The sequence below is a fragment of the Tupaia chinensis genome, unplaced genomic scaffold (assembly GCF_000334495.1).
Source record: "Tupaia chinensis unplaced genomic scaffold, TupChi_1.0 Scaffold000033_1, whole genome shotgun sequence".
Classification (NCBI taxonomy): Eukaryota; Metazoa; Chordata; class Mammalia; order Scandentia; family Tupaiidae; genus Tupaia; species Tupaia belangeri.
Genome location: NW_006159463.1, coordinates 1,798,644 through 1,818,975, shown reverse-complemented (window position 1 = coordinate 1,818,975; position 20,332 = coordinate 1,798,644). Strand labels below are relative to the sequence as shown.

The following is a 20,332-nucleotide window of genomic DNA, read 5'->3' as shown; positions in this document are numbered from 1 at the left end:
TAATTATATATATATAATTTTCCATGCTAACTATTCCTAACTTTGGAGTCTCCCAACTGATACATAGTTGTAGCAACTATTTGAAGGGTCTTTAGTTCACCATTTTAAGAAAGTTATGAAGTTATCACTGAAACATGGTGTACCATGGATCTGAGCATGCCTTCATGATGAGTATGACAAATAGCAAGGAGACTAGTAAGTCAAAACAATTATGGTATGACTACATAGCTCCTTGATTTTGTCATCAGTAATCTAGCTTCTACCCCTTCTTTTCTTTTTCTTTTTTTCTTTTTCTTTTTCTTTTTCTTTTTCTTTTTCTTTTTCTTTTTCTTTTTCTTTCTTTTTTAAAAAAATGTATTGAAAGAAGGAAAAGCAGGCACCCTTGACAGGGTCTTGTTACACCATCATCACCTTCCTTCCAGCCCTCCAGTTAGCCAGGATTACAGGTGCATGAACCTGCCCTGTCAGACATGTCTGTGAGCTACAGCATCTCAGAGCCGTGCCCTAAAACTGTGGCACAACAGCTAGGCCTAGACTGGCTTGTTTTCTGATTGTTACAATGTTTACTGTTTTCTTAAAAATACTCTTGTTCCCTTGACTTGTGTTTCTCAGGTTTTCCACCATTCATTGTGCTCCTGGCCTTCTCTGGATCCCATTAGTTCACCTCAAAGAATTTGGGTATAGAGTTATCAATGTGTATTTATGGACTAATGCTTTTTCCATGAGTAATTAATTCTTTCCTCTCTTACCCAAGAGTTTTATAAACATCTCTTAAATTATGGTAATTTCACATGTTAACTTGCAAGGAGCATGAACCCTCAGACCTTTCACAGGTCTTGATGTGCTTTAACTCTTGATAATACATTTTATCAAACTTTAAGCATAAAATGTCAATATAAATATATTTAATGGTACTGCTTGACTACATCTTTAATCACTTCTTTGATAATATTCTGTGGGTAGCATTGCATCAGTGATAATAAGACTCAGGAATACCCTCCTATGGATGTACTTTTTCATTATTCCTATTCTGCCAATCATTTTCTTGTTCCTTAGCTTTCCTACATCTATGCTTGTAATATTCTGATACCTTCTATATTTTTAAACTCTCAAACTTTTTATTGGCAAAGGCTCAAAAGTTTATTTTAGATACTTCTTGCCAGACTACATCTCTCTAAATTGGCTATGCTATGTAGCTTACTCTTAATATTTTAATATTTATTATAATAATTATTTACTATTTGTTTGCCCTTACAACACATCACACATGCACTATTTGCTCTGAATCTGTAGACGCTGATGTGTTATATTATTTATGCTGTGTTCTCTTTCAAGGCTTGTATTTTGCATGTCTGCCCTCTCTTCTAAGAAGCTAAGGCTGAAAACAAATCCCTACATGGTACTCCTACATTAATGTCTGACTTAGGGTGCTGTTTGAGCATAGGATTAAAATATAAAATGCAACAATAATTACCAATAACATATGTATGGTTCTTGCCATGAAGCTGGCAGGGTTTTTAAAATTCGTTGTAAATAATAACTTTATAACTATATTCCTCATAAGCACTGAACATTATTACATCACTTTCTAGACATTATACTGCTAGTACCTGGCAAAACAAGAATTAAAACCCCAGCCGACTGACTCAAGCATCTATTCCCATCTATTAAGTTGAGGCATTCATGTGAATAAGGATAAATTCAAAAGTTGAGTTCCAAGGTCAATATAAAATTTTACATCAGATTAAGAAATTTCTGCACAATAAAGGACACAGTAATTAGTGTGAAACAACAAACCTCGGAATGGGAGAAAATGTTCGTAAACTAAGCCTCAGATAAGAGACTGGTAACCAGAATGCACAGGGAACTCAAGGAGTTTACTGGAAGAAAATGATTAACCCAATTAAAAGATGGGAAAATAAGTGGATTAAATAACTCTCTAAAGAAGACACATGAACAGCCAAAAAAGCGCATGAAAAAATACTCAACATCCCTCGTCATACGGTAGATACGGATCAAAACTACAATGAGATACCACCTAATCCCAGTCAGAAAGGCAAAGATTAAAATTATATATATATATACACACACACACACACACACACACACACACATAACATAAGTGCTGGAGGGGATGTGGTGAAGGGGGAATTCTCCTACATTGTTGGTATGAACGTAAATTGGTCCAGCCAGTGTGCAGAACAATATGGAGGTTCCTCAAAGACTTCGAGTTAGAACTATATATGATCCAGCAATTCCACAGGACCCAAAGGACAGGAGAATGCTCAGTAGGCAAAACACTTTCACATCTATATTTATTGCAGCCTTATTCATGATTGCTAAGACATGGAACCAACCAAGTGTCCACAACCAGATGAATGGATTGAAAAAGTGTGGCACATATACTCCATGGAATACTATTCAGCCATAAAAAAAGTCCCTGACATTTGATAGAAAGTGGACAAATATGGAAGATTTACTGCTGAGTGAAGTCAGGCTGTGAAACAGAGGTAGTGTATGTCTCCCCTTATCATATACTGACTGTCTGCACTCTGAGATAGAGACTGAAAGACTGGAGGACATAAAAGCATTGAAAATTGGTATGAACACTAGGGACAAAGTGGAAGGAGAGTTGGAGAGAGGAAGAGTGTACGAAAGGAAATTTGGGGGGAAAATAGAGAGATAAGGCATTTGTGGGACACAGTTATAGTTTATTACCTGCTGATGACGTGTATAGTATTTTCAACTTGGCTGGACTGAAGTGAATATCATGCTGGGTAAATTATCTTTACGATCTAAATAATGTATATTGATGGGATGTATAAATAAGAAGAATAAAAAAGAGAGTTTCAACTGTCAACATACTTCTTTTTTTTCTTTTCTTTTTTTTTTTATTTCATTTTCTTCCATACATTCAATCACATTATTATTTGTCTTACAAAATGGATATTTCAACAAGTGAACATTTCTCCCTAGTACTGTAGATAAAGCTAAGAAATATCTTCATCAGATAATACCACACCTCTTTGTGACATTAATGCTTTGCCTCCCTGTTCTTAATGTAGTCCTTAACATTTTCTTGGGAAAGAATATTTTGGACCAGTTTGGGACATGAGTGAATATGGTGACTAGATCCCACATGACTGTGTGGTCCAAGTATCTATCTGGTGTCTTGAGAAACACTCCAGGAAGGCGTGTGTATGCCCAAATTTCTATAAGGAGGGAGAAATGGAGGCAAAAGGATTGCAGCATTGCCATCCCTGATAGAGGATACTTTTTTACTTTCTCTCTATCTCTCCTTCTCTCTTTTTCTCTCTCTCCAGTGAGCACATGTGGCCTCTGGGGGAAAAAAAAAAGAAACAAAATATTTCTTTTTTTAAAAAAAAATATGAAGCAGAAGAGACTTTGACAACTGACAGGTGAATGGGATCCAACATCCATGTTAAATTTCCTTAGCGACCTTAGTCTAACTAGTTAGCTAAATTCCTTGACTTTTGTTTCTTTCATTGAAAACTTGAGATCATTATATATCTTTTACAGGCAGGACTATGGTGAGCTTTAATGCCACTGCTATTTATATGTACTGTGTAAGTATTCAGTAAATATTATTTCTTTCTCGTCTTTGTAAACTATACCATGGATTGTTCTTTAATATTCGACATCTGTTTTAATTTCACACATCACTGATTTGGTTGTATAAAATGGGAGATCATAGTACATATTTATTAAATTACCACAAGGAGGATTAAATTAAAGCCCAGACCCTTTAGTGTAGTGAATTGCAAAGTGAATTCTCTATAAAACAGACTGATTTTTGATAATAGAAACCTATTCTCCTATTTTCAACATTTTTAGTTTATTAATTTAGATTTAGTTAAAGATGGGCTAATAATAAACTTTCAATATTTGAAATAGTGAAAGTAACTTATTTTTTAATACAGCAAAAATATTTTTCAAGTAAAATACATGACAAGCAATAACTATAGTTTTAAATTTTATTTTTTATTATTCTTTCATGTAAGTATTTCACTCCAGTAATCTCTCATTGTTCTTTAGGACAAAAATGTATGTCTTCATTTTAGCTTCAGAGTGATATATTGAAATTAAACTATCCCTACTGGACAATCAAATCAAATAGAGTTTAATGCCACAGTGTTAAAAATATAAATACAATTATGTGAATTCATTGGGCTTTAAAATACAAAGCCAAATTCGGTCTCTAGTCAGGCTAAATTCTAGGATGTTAAGGAGTTTTAGAAAGTTTAGAGAATTAGATACTCGTACCCTCTGATGTGTTTTTTATCTCCCAAAAATTCACAAATGTATCCATCATCAGTACCTACTACATCAAGAATGAGTTGATCTGGTGAGTATAGAGAGAAGGAATAACTGATGAATTCAGCTGAGACCCATTAGGCTAGCTAGTATGGTCTTATACCAAAAGAGAAAGGTGATTTTTAATAGGTCACAGAATAGTGAGTTTACTATGCCAAAAATAATGTTCTTGGACTGAGAACTGAAATCCTGTATAAGGTAAAAACTAGTGCATCTCTTGGAAGAATAAGTTAGACATTTACAAACAGCATCTGTGTGTTAGTGCCAACTTTGAGTCAACAGATGGCATAACAGCTCATTTCAGCTACCTTCTGCTCCATTGCTGCCACTAGGTAATAGATAAAGGCAACTACTACAAATGTTTTCGTTTATCCCTGACCATAGAAATGGGAAAAGAGAGGCTGCATATACATTCCCAAAAGGTTCTAACCCCCTTTAGTCTGTTTAGTGTAATGTTGGCAATGAGCAGGAAGGGCTCAAGATCTTCGAACGTTTTATAATATTGAGTTTCACTTGGGGCCTTTAGTCGCACTAAAAAGTTGCAATAATTCTACTTGATTTTCTTATTCAAAGGCCCAAAATTCCATGACTTATTGGATCACTGAATCCATACTTGTTAATGCAGAGCTCTCTAGTACTTCTGTCACAGAAAAAGTCAAAGCATTTTACAGCATTATGTATTAGAAGAAATAGTACATTTCTGAAGCCATGTAATATTACAAATTATGCATTAAATATTCTATTTCTCTTTACAAATATTTCATACCATATATTGACATTGACTACAACCTATCATATATTATGTATCTACACATGAAATATATGCATCATATTATACACATATTTGGAACATATGACATACATTATTACAGCACCAATAGTTGCTGTATATTCTAAATTTCTCTATAGTATATATGCTGGAAAGTTTAATTCATTTAAGTTTTACAATAATCTTATGAGTTAGGAGACACTATTGTTTAAATCTTACAAGTAAGGTTTAAAATGATCTATAAATCCTATCATTCTACTTTTCTATTCTAAAGAAAGTTTAGAATTAAAATTCTGAGACTAACCATATCTAGAGGAGAATTCTCATTAGGTTACCTGTGAATTTTGTTGATATTAGTTGTGGAAAGCACAACTACTACCCAGGTTCTGGTAAGCACTTTGGGTGACCTTGGTGTAGTGTTTAGCTTTCACTTCCACCCAACACATCTTAATTTTCTTCCACTTGGAGGCACTCTTGTACCATAGAAGAAAATTTTCTCATTTTGGTGTTGATCTTCTCTAGAGCACTACTGGTTCTCAATCCACAATTTGTGAAATTTACAAAGGACTTGTAATCTTGAATCACTGATTTGGTGATCAGAACCTAGTTTTACTGGATTGGCATCACTGTTTCAAGAATACCCTAAAGATAGATACAACCAAAGGATCCCAAGTCCTTCAGGTTAAGGAGACCTAACCATCCTCTCCTTCCAGACAACTCATCTAGAATCAAAGACTTGGGCTGAACTCTGGATGTAGTGAGACAAGGAGCTCATGAATGATTCTGTCTACTAAAATAAAACAAAGCAGATAGAAAGATCAAACAATGCATCAGCTAGAAGGGCCTAGGTTTAAATGAAAATGCAATAAAAAATGTAACCACACACCTTCAAGACTAAAAAGAAAGTGGGGTGATAAACCTGGTGAGCATTCTTGGGAGACTGAAGATGCAGAACTTTTTTCCAGGTCTTTCTGGTTGCAGATGGAGAGCTAAGGAAGCTAATCTCACTGAAACTGAATTAGAGTTAAGACAAAGAAATGGGAAATGATTATAAATTTAGTATTACTTCAGAACTACCTGCATATGTCATATATAAAATTAATTTTAATGTTATTCTTTACATACAATAAGTTTTGGAATCACATATAAAATTCAATATTACAGCATGATGCACTTTAGTTTTTTAGCAAAGTTCTCTTATTAAAATTAGCGTGAAACGGCTATGCCAAAACACTGTAATAAGGCTCTTTTATGCATTATATTATCACTATCTGCCTATGTGAATTTGAGGAGTTCAATTTTCCCTTTCCAATCTTTTTAATAATAGTTTATCTATAAAATGTGCCCTATTATTTCCTTATAATTTTAAGTTTTGCAGTTTCTTAAAAAAAATGGCACACCAACAAAACACATTTTTTAATTGAAGTGAGATTGTATCTCCTCTAAATGACATACGAGAAAGTGTATTGTTCTTAAATGTTTGATATAGAGAGTTCTCTTAATTGTTTTTCCTCCTGCTGTAAGAACACGACTTAACAACTGTGATGTTTGATGAAAACTGAAGGTTTTTTTTAAGTCAAAAATAAATAAATTGGAGTGCTTACTCAGAACTGCAACAGCTGTGTTTTGATGTTTACAGCCACAGATGTTAGATGTTTCCAGATGGAAACAAGGTTGTCAGTCTTCAATTTCCTTGAGAAAGAACTATATAATGATGGGTAGTTAAAAACCAGTTACATAGTTTTTCTGTAATGCTAGTCATGAAATCTCAGCTTGCTTGAAATATATGTCTAATGTAGGTTTCATTGTGTTGTACATGTTTAGTTTAAACATTTTAAATGGTCTGTTTATTTAATTTTTTCACAGTGAATACTGACAAGGATATTCATGAAAGTGTTTCAATTAAGTCTGCCAGTTTGAAAAAAAAAACTTAAATATTATCTAGCTAAATGGACTGTTATGTTAATGGCATATAGAATAATGGGAATTAAAAAAAAAGACATTTATGTTTTTGAACTATAGTACCAAACTCTAGCTAGAATGGTTTTGTAAATTATATTGATAGTAGGAATACCTATTGCACTTTTGTTCTGTACCTAGAACTAAGTTAACTACTTCCTGTATAATTCTATTCCATAGGCAAAGCTTGCAACAGTTCTAAGAAGATATTACTATTATCCCATTTGTTTTTAAAATTACTGGAGGGCATGTGCCCTCATGAGAGAGAGACAATGAAATAGAAAGGGAAAAAGCAGTCCCCAATGGGAACTGATCACACCGTGCTCTCTTAGCTTCCATTTCTCCATTCTGACAGGATTTAGGGCACACACAAACAAACATATGCTTAGTGTGTTTTTCGGCTGCTGGGGCCAGTAGTTGAATGGTGATTGGCCATATAGGATCTGGCTATTTTACCAACTAGGCTATGAAGCCAACCCATATCTCATTTCATAGGCATATATTTGAAGTTTAGAGAATAAAACTACTTATCAAACTTAATACAACTAAGCAAATGGTAAACTCATGATTCATATCCAGAAATTCTGATGAGACAGTCCAAGTTCTCATGCAATATCCCCTATATCTTTCAGCTGTACCACATTCTTGCCACATATAATCTTATTTGTAATCTTCACAACTGTGTAAATAATATTATTCTAAAATTTTAAGGAATCACTAGAACTTTGAAATGACAACTGAATTATGCTCAACTTCAATGCTTACCCAGAAGATTCCAGAAGTCCTCCCCAAGCACTATAAAACTGGAGATCAAGAGGCAGTTCAAGGGTCTATATCACTTCCTATGATCACATAAACAAGTAAAATCGCTTTATAACAATAAGAACTTACGAGGAATGCTTAGCCTCCTCTAACTCTCTTAGAATACTTTTATGAACCAAATTATCAATAGATTATTATGATCGAATAAAGGTCTTTTGTACATAAAATCTTTAAAAACTTTATCATGTATACTTTATGAAGAAATTATCACTAAAATGAAGATTAAAACCAGGAATAAAACTAAAAGAAGGGCATAAGAGAAGCTAAAGAGACATAAAGAAAAATGGAAATGAGTGAGAGTGAGAAAGAGAGACAGTGTCAGACAGCTGGGATAATGAAGAAAGGAGAGTGCTCAGTGACAACTTGGTAATAAATACATGCAAAAGACTGCTATTTAGACTGTAACAGGACAGAAATCTTAATGTTTAATACTACTAAGGGATACATGTCTATAGAAACTCCAAGTACAGTATATGGCATACTATTTATCTGTAGCCTTTTCTTTATTAGAGCAAATGCAAAATATGTATCTCATTATGTTAACCATATATCAGGACAGAGAGACAGAGAAATTGACTGTCTATATTATAACAAGAAAAGAGTGCTATTATCTTCCAAAGCAACAACTGATAATTAATGTTAAAAATAAAAGAAGAAAAATAATAGAAATGCAAGTCTGTTATTTAGAGAAAATACTAAAATATTAGTATTTAGAGACCAAAAAAAGCTTTATGTGTCAACAAAAGAGAAAGGTAAAAATTGTCATTCTTTTTTCATAAACTTTGGAGTACAATTTTACTTTTTAAACTCTCAAATTATTAAATATGATATAACTAAAACAAAAAAATGAATAATCGACTGTTGTCTGCATGCATATATCTTTTATAAATGCTCTGATGACTTCTAAAATATATATAGCCAGAGACTGGTATTTCTCACATGCATGAATGTCCACACATATGCATTGTGTGGTTTCTCTTGTATTTTCTCCATTTTTTTACTCTGTTTTAAAATAATAAAGAGAAAAAGGCCCAGCCAGTGTCATGATTATTAAGACAACTGGACCCTACTGGGTCAATTATGTAGTTCAAGTCCCAGAACTGGCAGCTTGAAATACATATTGGGGCCTTGGAACTCTCAGGCATGTTCTTTGGAACTTGGAAAAGTCCATCTTGCCTTGGACCCCAACCATCAGGATATCTGCCCAGACAGTCTTGCATCACATTGAGTCATGTGCAGCAGGAAGGGCGTGCTGCAGAGTACGGCTCATCCCCTCCACCAAACACCTGGAGCTCTCAGGTGTGTTCATTAGGACTTGGAAAAGCCCATATTGTCTTGGTCCTTGTGCCACTGAGTCATCTGCCCCAGCAATGAGCCTGGCTGCACTGAGTAGAAGGGACACTGAGCTGCAGAGAAACTGTGGCTCATCCCTGTACACACACCTCTGAATTCTCAGACTTCAGTGTTTCCTGAAGCATGATGAGGGGCAATGCCTACAGGGAACCCCCTTCCCTCTTCCTCATTTGAAGTTCAATAGTTCAGTCCAAGGTGCGCCTGTTTTCTTGAAATTGGGAAGACTTTGAATTATCCAATTCCAGGGACAACAGTGCAAGTTGCTGGATGAGCATCAGGGAGGTAGAACTGCTGAGAGATCACTGATCACCTTGTCCTGCTCACCTTTGAACACTCAGAATTAACTTGAAGAATATAGGAGGAAACATATAATTCACCTAATGATGGGAAATCATCACAGAGGCACAAGAAATATGAGAAGTCAAGAAAATACCTCTTCCCCAAGGGAAAATACCAATTCCTTATCATCCATATACATTAGTCGTGGATGGAACTTGAGGAAATGTCAGATAAACAATTCAGAAAATTTATAGTGACAAAATTAAATGAGATGCAAGAGGAAAAAGACAATAGACTCCAGAAGATATGAGAGAAAAGAAACAATGAAATCCAGGAAATGAGGAAATCCTTTCAGAATTTAAAAGAAGTAATAGACACTATAGAAAAGAATGAAACAATTTTTTGGGATAAGGGAATCAAATCCTCCCTTGAAAGTACAAATAGCAGATTAGATCATGCAGAAGACTGAATCTTAGATGTAGAAGACAAAACCTCTAACCTAAAAAAATACACCAAAAAGACAGAGAAAATAACCAAGAAGAATGAGGACAATATAAGAGAAAATTAGATACTATTGAGCAACCATACATCTGGATAATTGGTATCCCAGAAGGTGAGGAAAATAATAAGGGCATTTATATAATCTATTCCATGAAATCCCTGGGGTAGAAAACAAACAAACAAACAAACAAAAATTTCCAACTCTTGAAAGGCATCAAAAATCTAAACTCAAGAATTACAAAGGACCCCAAATAGAATCAACCCAAGATCTTCTCCAAGGCACATCATAGCCAGATTGATCAAAACTACAAAGACAAGATACAAATTCAAAGACCTAGAAACTATATTCAGCATCTTCTCTGACCATGGTGGAATTAAATGATGTAAGTTTCAGGGAAAAAACTCAAAAATACACAAACTCATTGAAACTGAAACACCTACTTCATAATGACTTCATAACTACTGAAGAAATTCATATCAAAATCAAAAGATTTATGGAAACACGTGATAATAAGTACATGAGTTTCCATTACCTATGGGACATTACAAAAGCAGTCATAAGAGGGAAATTCATAGAATTAGTGAGCATAAGAGAAGGATGAAAAGGTGACAAATAGACAACCTAACAACATGCCTCAGGAAATTGTAAAAACAACAATAACAAAATACCAGGAAAAAAGAAATAAAGATTTGAGCAGAAATAAATGAAACAAAAAGAGATGAACTATGCAGAAAATAAAAGCAAAAGATGGTTCTTTGAAAAGATTAACAAGATTGACGCACCATTAGCTAGACTGATTAAGAAGAGATAAAGGAACCAGATTAATCAAATTTGCAATGAAACAGGCAATATTACAGCAAACGCAATAGAAATACCAAACATCATTGCAGGATACTATAAACAACTATATTCCAACAAACAAGAGAGCATGGAGGAGATGGACAAATTCTTGGATACATAAAATCTACCAAAATTGAATCAGGAAGATGTAGAGAGCCTGACTAGATACATAACAAGCAATGAGATTGAATCAGTAATAAATAACCTCCCAACGAAGAAAAGCCCAGGTCCTCAAGGCTTTGCTTTGGAATATTTCAGAACTTTTAAAGAGTTAACTCCCATTCTACTCAAACTATTTCTAAAGATCCAAAAAGATGGAACCCTCCCATACTCATTTTATGAAACCTCCATTATTTTATCCCAAAAAAGATAAAAACATGACAAAAAAATAAACTACAGGCCAATATCCTTGATGTATATAGATGTTTCAGATAAAGGACTGATATTGAGAATATACAGGGAACTCAAATGGCTTATTGAAAAAAAAAATTAAAAGAACAAAAACACTCTCTAAGGAAGACACATGAACAGTCAAAAAGCATATGAAAAAAAAAATGCTGGACATCTCTTATCATAAGGGAGATGCAGATTAAAATCACAATGAGATTCCACATAACCCCTGCCAGAATGATGAAGAATAAAAATGCAAAAGTGATAAGTGTTGGTGGGATTGTAGTGAAAGGAAAATCCTTCTGCTCTGTTAGCGGGAATGCAAATTAGTACAGCCACTGTGGAAAATAATATGGTGGTTGCTCAAAGACCTACAACTAAAACTACCATGTGATCCAGAAATTCGACCCCAGGGCATATACCCAAAGGACAGGAGAATGCTCAGTCAAAAAAGTAATTGCACTTCTATGTTTATTGCAGCATTATTCAGTATTGCTAAGACATGAAATCTACCCAAATGTCCACAGACAGATAAATGGATTGAAAAGTGTGGCTCATACACTCCATAAAATACCAGTAGAGACTGAAAGATTGGAGGGCATAAAAACATTGAAAAAAGTTTTGGACCCGAGACACTCCGAAAGGAGGGTGAGAGAGAGGAAGACTGTAGGGAAGGAAATTAGAGAGAAAAATATTGAAGTAAGACATTTTGGGGGACACAGAAATGGTTTATTACCTGTTGATGACGTGTATAGTATTCTCACCTGGACTGTCTTGAGGTGCATTTCATATTGGGTAAATTATCTATATAAGCTAAAATGATATAAAAATTTAGAAAAAGAAAATTTTCATATGTCAAAAGATAGTCAAACCTGGAGGACATCATGATATGTGAACTAATTCAGTCAGAAAATGACACACATTGCATAATCTCATGTATGTGAGATATCCAAAATACTAAAGCTCATAGAAATGTAGAATGTTGATTGTCAGAGGTTATATGAAGGGGGAAATACAGAGATTTTATTAAATATAAAATTTGTTTTGAAAGATAAAAAAATGTAGATTGGTTGCACAATAATGTGACCATACTTAACACTACCAAACTGAACAATTAAAAATAGTTAAGATGATAAAATTACATTATATTTATCACAAGCCTTTAATAAATCTAAAATTTAAAAAAATAAGAAAATGAAAAACACACTGGGCATTTGTGTATGTGTATCCAAAATCCTGAGATGATACTGGAAGAGAAGAGAGAAGGGACTGTACTATGTCTTCTGCCACGATAGTTCTCTCTCTCTCTCTCTCTCTCTCTATCTATCTCTCTCCCTCTCTCTCTCTTTCCAGTGACTGCATTCATTCTCTGGCAAGTTAATTTTTTTTTTCCAAAGTCAGCAGATAAACAAGACCCATATCAGAATATCTGATTAATTCTCCAAGATTTTATTAACTGCAAGTAGGGAAGATTTACCTGACAGGCCATGAAATTATAAGTGTGAAACAAGAAGAGCAGCAACATGTCCCTTGTGTAGAGAGCTTGACTTCACTAGAATATATCTAAATTAATCAGGAGGAAAATTGGAAAAGACTGTTAGAGAAGTAATCCTGAAGACTGTCAATTTTCTGCTTTTACTCAACCTCAGTTTCACTCACCTTTCCTGGATTTTTGGACCAGTAAGTCTCATTTTGGATCTGAGCTAGTTTGCATTGACTTTCTGTCATGTATCACCAGTGAATACTATTACAGAGGACTTAATACTGCAGCTAGAAACTGTGACCATGGCTCTAGAGACATTCAAGTAAAGTATACATATGTATATTGTGAGAAGAGGAGATGTCTGGGGAAAAAAAATTATCCTGAGAATAAGAAGGTGAACTCTACCATTAAGCAATTGTAGATTTGAGTAAAGGACTTTATGTAAAAATATTATAGCTAAGAATACAAGTTTCTCATAGTTGCAGAATATTGTTGAAAGACCAAGAAAGAATGAAAGGCTTAGTGTTCACAATAGTGAATGCTCCAACTCCTGAGCCTCATGGAAGCACAGTGCAGTAGAGTAAGTGGAGTGGTGCTGGATATCGGATGTGAAATAACTACTTGAATGACTACTAATTAAATCATCTTTCACTGCATATCTATGTGGATTAATATTATGCATTTAAGTATAGAAATACACATGTACCTTGACTATGTGCTGTTTGTACACTTACATTTTTATGAACAAGTGTTACTAATATAAACATAGGGCAAACTGGTGGTGTGATGACTGACTGTACGATTTGAGTCCTTGACCCAGCAACTTGAGAAACACACTGAACATACGAGTGTGCATGCCCGGAGTCTGGAAAGGAGAAATGAAGAAGGAATTACAGCGTGTTCATGCCCCATAGGATGTGTCTTCTCATTCCCACCACCCCTTCTCTGTCTCTCCTTACGTTTGAGCTCATGTTTGCCCTCTCCTAAGAAATTTTTTTTAAATGTGAAAATATAAAGTCTAAACATTCAATACTGGATCAAAACTGGAGTCTAGACTTAAACCCAGCTAGAATGAAAGGGATGATCTTAATAGTAGCATCAATTCTGATATGTTTAAACTAATCCCCCAACAAGGATGTATTACCTTAGGACATCTGACCTTAATGTTCTTTAAACCTGAATCCTTTCTGTTGATGCTAAAATGTTGGTAGGACAGAGTACCTATGCTGTAAAGACCTGAAATTATTCTTATCTGATCCCTAATAAATGTTAGGAAGCTAATGCTTATGGAGATCTCTTCAAAAACACATTCTGAAGGGAAGAAGAACATTCCTGAAAATATCTGCCATGCTCAAGAGTTCGAAACATACTTTTGTTTTAGATCAAGGATCTTTTGTTCTCTTTTAAAAGTATATTGATGAAAATTGACTCCAGGAGTAGAAAAACTTGTAATGAGTTATGCAAAGTATTGTTTAGTAGAAATTCTAGGTTGAAAGAATAAGAGAAACAAAACATTCTAAGAGTTTTGGGCTTTGGGGTAAGAAGTTTTCCGAACTGAACTAAGTTACAACTGCTCAGATTAAAGGCATGCTCTCTTCTAGTCTCTAGTAACTAGTCTCCATGTCTACATTCCTATTAACCATAGCCTGTTTACAACTTCCAAAAGTGATCTTTCTATCCATCACACAAATATAGTGGAGCTCACTCCTGTGATTTTACACACCTTGGTTCAAGTTAAGTGTTGGCACAGCACACTAGATCCTCCATACTTACCAACAGGTAGGTCTCTATTTGAACTATATATCTTCTTTTTTTTTTAAGAGGTTTTTGCTATAGGGCATATGCGCTCACCAGACAGAGACATAGAAACAGAAAGTGAGAAATCACCCCCCAGTGGAGATGGCCACTCCGCAATCCCTTCTCCTCCATTCTTCCCTCAGGATCTTGGGCATGCATGCACATGCGCCCGGTGTGAGTTTTAAGCCACCACAACCGGGGCGTGAGTTTTAAGCCACCACAACCGGGATGCAAACTGTGGTTGACTATGTGGGAGTCCAACGACATAGCCATTACATTAACTACTGGTCTCATTTGAACTATATATCTTTTTCAAGTACTCTTGACTTCAGGAACATACATCTGCAACCCTCTAGTCCTCTTTTCCCCAACCTATGTACAAATACACACACAAAGTTGACTCTGGTCAGCGATACAGTCAAGATGCTCATGGAAGGACTAGGGAGTGTTCTCTCAAAGATCTGACACTGCCTATGAGCACCCTTTTCATAATATATTTTATAAAATATCAGTGTCTATACATAATCTCTCTTCCTAATCAGAGATCCTCTTGGAAAAAAATTTAGAATTTTAGTATTCTGCATATTTTGCAACACGCTCAAACCTCGGCTGTTATATGAATAAATAAATGTTTATATGGTATATGTTTATATATCAACACTTGTATCATGCCTTAATTCATTCAGCAGAAATCATTTGAAGTACAATCCAAATAGTATGAGAAAATTCAAATGTTAAAGTCCTTCTAATTTTATGTTTATGATTTCACCAATAAGATATCAATATGAGCAAATTACTTAATATTGCTGTGCCTCAACTTATTGATATGCAAAATGTGTATGCTCATTGATAGGTCATTTAGTTTTTGAAAATTAAATGTGAAACATGTAAAAGTTGCTATCATATTGACTGTTAAATTATAGGTGCAAATACATATTCTTTCTTGGCAAAATAAATATATCTAGCATCTCTCTCATCTCCTTTGAGAACGAATTCAGTAGGTAAGATATTCCTATCATAGCCAATCACACTGGATTGGATTTACAGACCATTAAAATTTGACTTATATAATACTTCTATTCATATTTTATATTAGCTGCAAGGGAATGTATGTTGTAAATATTCAGCAGTTTCCTCCAAAGGCTTATATTTACTTGTGATAAACACTATTAGCTACTTTCTTTCCTTCCTTGCCAAAAAACCCTCAGTCTTGTTTAGGGCCCCTAGTGGATCACAGAGATAAATCCTGATCAATGTGTCAGAGTAATACCAGGTACTCCTGTCTCCAGTGTCCCTGATGTTTGAGGTGACCATTGTCACAAAGTTCTGACCAACACAGCATAAAGCTGCACCAGCTGGAGAGTGGTGTCTGATAGCAGAAGTTATCCTGTGGAGAGCTAACTTCTGATGCCACTTTTTGCCCTCCTATTAGAACTCAGTGGAGGATGTGAATCCCAGAACTATGTCAGTGTCCATGTGATCACCGGGTGGCAGGACAAAAATGCCAACATTTTGAAAACTGCAGCGTGAAGTAGAGAATGTCTATATCCTTGACTACTTCATGAGATAGCTACTCCAAACTGGGAAAACGCACCTGCAGACCTCAGGTGAGATAAACTTAAGTTTCTGTTAATCCATTGTCTAATGACTGTCCATGAAAGCTTCTGACCTGATACAATAACAAAACAGAAAACACTAAAGTCGAAAGTAAAATTGGATGATAGTGCTATCCTGAAAAAAACAGGATTTACAAATATGAGTTGCAAATTGTATAGCCCATGGGTATATATGAATTAGATTGGCAAATTATATGAAATTACATTTTTGTAGATATATTGATTGCATCCTAAATGTGTTGTAAGTTGTAAATTCTGCTTAAGTCCATTGTGTTTGCTTATTGCTCTTAAAAATGGATTTTTGGGGCAAGCATGTGGCATGGCATTTTTATTTAAAGGCTTAAAATGTATTTTAATAACTTGATGCTGCATTACTACTCCATTTCTCAGAAAAAAAAAATCTCCAAATGTAAGGTATCAGAACAAATCAAACATGGTACACCAATTAAAAAAAATAAATGCACAGTGTAACTACCTAAGATAGGCAAGGCTAAGAGCTACTGCCAGACCTTCATGTTACAGCAACCCTGTTCCCAAGATTGTACTAGACCTATCAAGAAAAGCTGTGAACAACAACACATATTTGATTAATCTGGTTTCTTTCTTTCTTCTTCTTGATCAGTCTAGCCAATGGTGTGTTGATCTTGTTAATCTTTTCAAGGGACAAGCTCTTGCTTTCATTTATTTTCTGTATGGTTTATTTATTTTCTATTTCATTTATTTCTGCTCGAACCTTTATTATTTCTTTTTGCCTGGCATTTTTGGGGTCTGTTTGTTGTTGTTTTTCCAATCCCCCGAGGCATGATGACAGGTTATCTATTTGCCATCTTTCCACCCCAGAAAAGACTTCTTCCAACAGTTTGTTGGACACTATCGGGGAAGGTTTCAGACCAGAATGGGAAAATATTTTTGTTAAATATGCCTCAGACAAGGGACTGATAACCAGAATACACAGGGAATTCAAGTACCTTATGCAAAAAAAACCATGATCAACCCAATTAAAAGATGGGAAAATTAGCTGAACAAAAATCTCTCTAAGGAAGACATATGAACAGCCAAAAAGCATATGAGGAAATGCTCAACATCCCTCATTGTAAGGGAGAAGCAGATAAAAACCACAGTGAGATACCACCTAACCTTTGTGAGATTGGCAAAGATTAAGAATATAAAAAGTGATAAATATGCGACCAGCAGTTAGTGTAATGGCTATGTCACTGGACTCCCATGTAGTTGACTGCAGTTCGAGTCTTGGACCCAGTGACTTAAAACTCATGCTGGGCGTGTGTGCACGTGTGCCCAAGATCCCACGAGGAGAATGGAGGAGAAGGGACTGAGGTTTGGCCAGACCCTCCTGGGGAGTGATTTCTCACTTTCTGTCTCTGTTTCGCTCAGTCTTTCTGGCGAGCGCACACACCCTACAGCAAAATCCTCTCAAAAAAAAAAAAAAGTGATAAGTTTTGATGGGGATGTGGTGAAAAGAGAACTCTCCTACACTGTTGGTAGGAAGGTAAACTGGTTCAGCCACTGTGAAGAACAATATGGAAGTTTCTCAAAGATCTACAAATAGAACTACCATTTGATCCAGCAATCTCACTTCTAGGTATCTACCCAAAGGATAGGAGAATGCTCAGTCAGAAAAGTGCTTGCACATCAATGTTTATTTCAGCATTATTTATAATTGCCAAGAAATGGAACCAATTTAAATGTCCACAAACCGAAGAATGAATTGGAAAAGTGTGGCATATATAGTCTATGGAATACTACTCAGCCATAAAAAATGACAAGACCCTGGCATTTGATAGAAAGTGGTCAGGTATGGAGGATCTATTACTGAGTGAAGTAAGCCAGGCTATGAAAGAAAGATATTGTATGTACGTACTTAATATATACCGACTATCTGCACCCTATGGTAGAGAGTGAAATATTGGAGGACATAAAAGCAGTGAAAATATTTAAGAAAAATAAGACAGTGTGGAATGGGGGGGGTGAAGAGAAGAGGATAGAGAACGATAGCAAGAGAACAAATAGAGAGGCATGACATTAGTGGGACATAGATGTGGATTATTATCTGTTGATGATGACATGTATAGTATTCTCAACTGGATGGGTGTGAGAAGTATTTCATGATGGGTAAAGTCTTTTTACAAGCAAAATGAGAAATAGTGATTGGTTAAAAAATAATTGGAAGAATAATAACAATGAACGGGAAAAACAATGAAAAGATATTGAATGATGAAGTGGGGATTTTTAATGTCTCAGTTTTGACTGACATGCATTGCATTCCCTTTTGAAAATGCAATGTAATATACTGTAAAGTTATATGCAATTCAATGTAATATAAACAAGATTATGATGATAATAAATAAATAAATAAATATAAATACAAAGTCTTTTCTGTGTTCAGCCAGGTGGAAAGGGCTATAGTCATTGTGGATGATCCAAGGAGGCTCTCAGGAAAAGGCAGTGTTGAGTTCTCAGGAAATCCAGCTGCTCAAAAAGCTCTGGACAGATGCAGTGAAGGCTCCTTTCTGCTAACCACATTTCCTCGGCCTATGTCTGTGGAGCCCATGGACCAGTTAGATGATGAAGAAGGACTTCCAGAGAAGCTGGTTTTAAAGGAGCAGCAATTTCACAAGGAGTGAGAGCAGCCACCCAGATTTGCACAGCCCAGATCCTTTGAGTATGAGTATGCCATGCGCTGGAAGGCACTCATTGAAATGGAGAAGGAGCAGCAGGTCCAAGTGGATCACAACATCAAGGAGGTTCGTGAGGAGCTGGAGATGGAGATGGAGGCTGCCCACCATGAGCATCAGGTCACACTAATGAGGCAGGATTTGATGAGGCACCAAGAAGAACTTCAGAGGATAGAAGAGCTGTACAGCCAAGAGGTGCAAAAATGAAAGCAACTGGAGCTCAGACAGGAGGAGGAGCACCTGTGCCACGAGGAAGAGATGCCACAGCAACAGGAAGAAATGATGTGGCATGGTGACTAAGGCTCTGGACTCTCACATGGCTGACTGCGGTTTGGGTCCTGGAACTGATAGCTTGCTTTCTCCCTTTCTCTCTATTTCTCTGTTTCTCTCTGGTGAGGATATTTTCCCTATAGCAAAATTTTTAAAAAATGCAATAGCTAAAATAAAATTAATTAATCAAAAAATGGATTCTTGGAGTTTGGGAAAAAAGGAAAACTTTAATAAATAATAATGAAGTTAACAAAACACTGATCCTTATTCTCCTGTATTATTTTCACTGGTGTCAAGTAAATGAAATTTATTTCTTGTGGATTATTTTGGTGGTTAATGGGTAGGTTGAAGACTTCAAAGACATATCTGATATTAGAAGTTCTAGCAGTCCCATCCTCTACATAGGCAGTGCCCTCTAATTAATTTTAAAATACGTTTTCAGGAAAAAAAAAATCACCCTTTATGCTACTGAAGAAATGACTTATTAATGTGCACACTAGTCTTCAGTTTTCGTGGTGTGTAATTTAAGAAAATGATGTAATAGAATCCAAGCATTTCTCACAAGGTATAGAGAAGATTTTATTTTAAATAAATATGGGCTGGCTGTTACCTTTCAAATAATTCTTGGGTGGCATCTTACTCATGAGAAAAGCAAGTGTCTCACTGTGTGACAATGTGTCATGGCATGATGATGAAAGGTGAAGACAACTAAACATTTTGGATAATGATTAAAAAAAAATTGAAGAAAAACAGATAATCCCAAAGCAGGAATACTTCTAAAAAGAATTTAAAAATGTATGAAACTGTTGCTTCTGCATAATTTCAACACCTTTTGAAGTAACACAATCAAAGGGCACCGTTCTTCCAGATTAAACATATTTTATTGATTTTTATCTTCAATGGAGTGAAATGCTATTGAGGTTTCATTTGTACAAGTTTGAAATACCTAGTTTAAAGTTATATTTTGGCACTGTGAACTTCTCCCAAGTGCACATTGATCAAGCAATTTTTCCCCTATTCTTTTGATTTGCTGTTTTATCAAAGGAACAGTCTGCTCATATGGGTACTGACAAAAAAAGGTAGACTATGATTTTTTTTTTATGCATCTTCAATTGTGAAAATTTACACTGAATTTAAGTAACAAATTAAAGCAGAGAAAAAGCAGAGTAAATCATAACTGGCTGTAATAATAATGTCTACAGTGATATGAGCAAGAAACTGAGA

At 35.3% G+C, this 20,332-nt stretch overlaps 1 pseudogene; it reads left to right on the top strand.

Annotated features, from left to right (window-relative positions):
• Positions 1-19,138, top strand: part of LOC102489807 (non-POU domain-containing octamer-binding protein pseudogene) — a 67,903-nt pseudogene extending 48,765 nt beyond the window's left edge.
• The last annotated feature ends 1,194 nt before the right edge of the window (positions 19,139-20,332 follow it).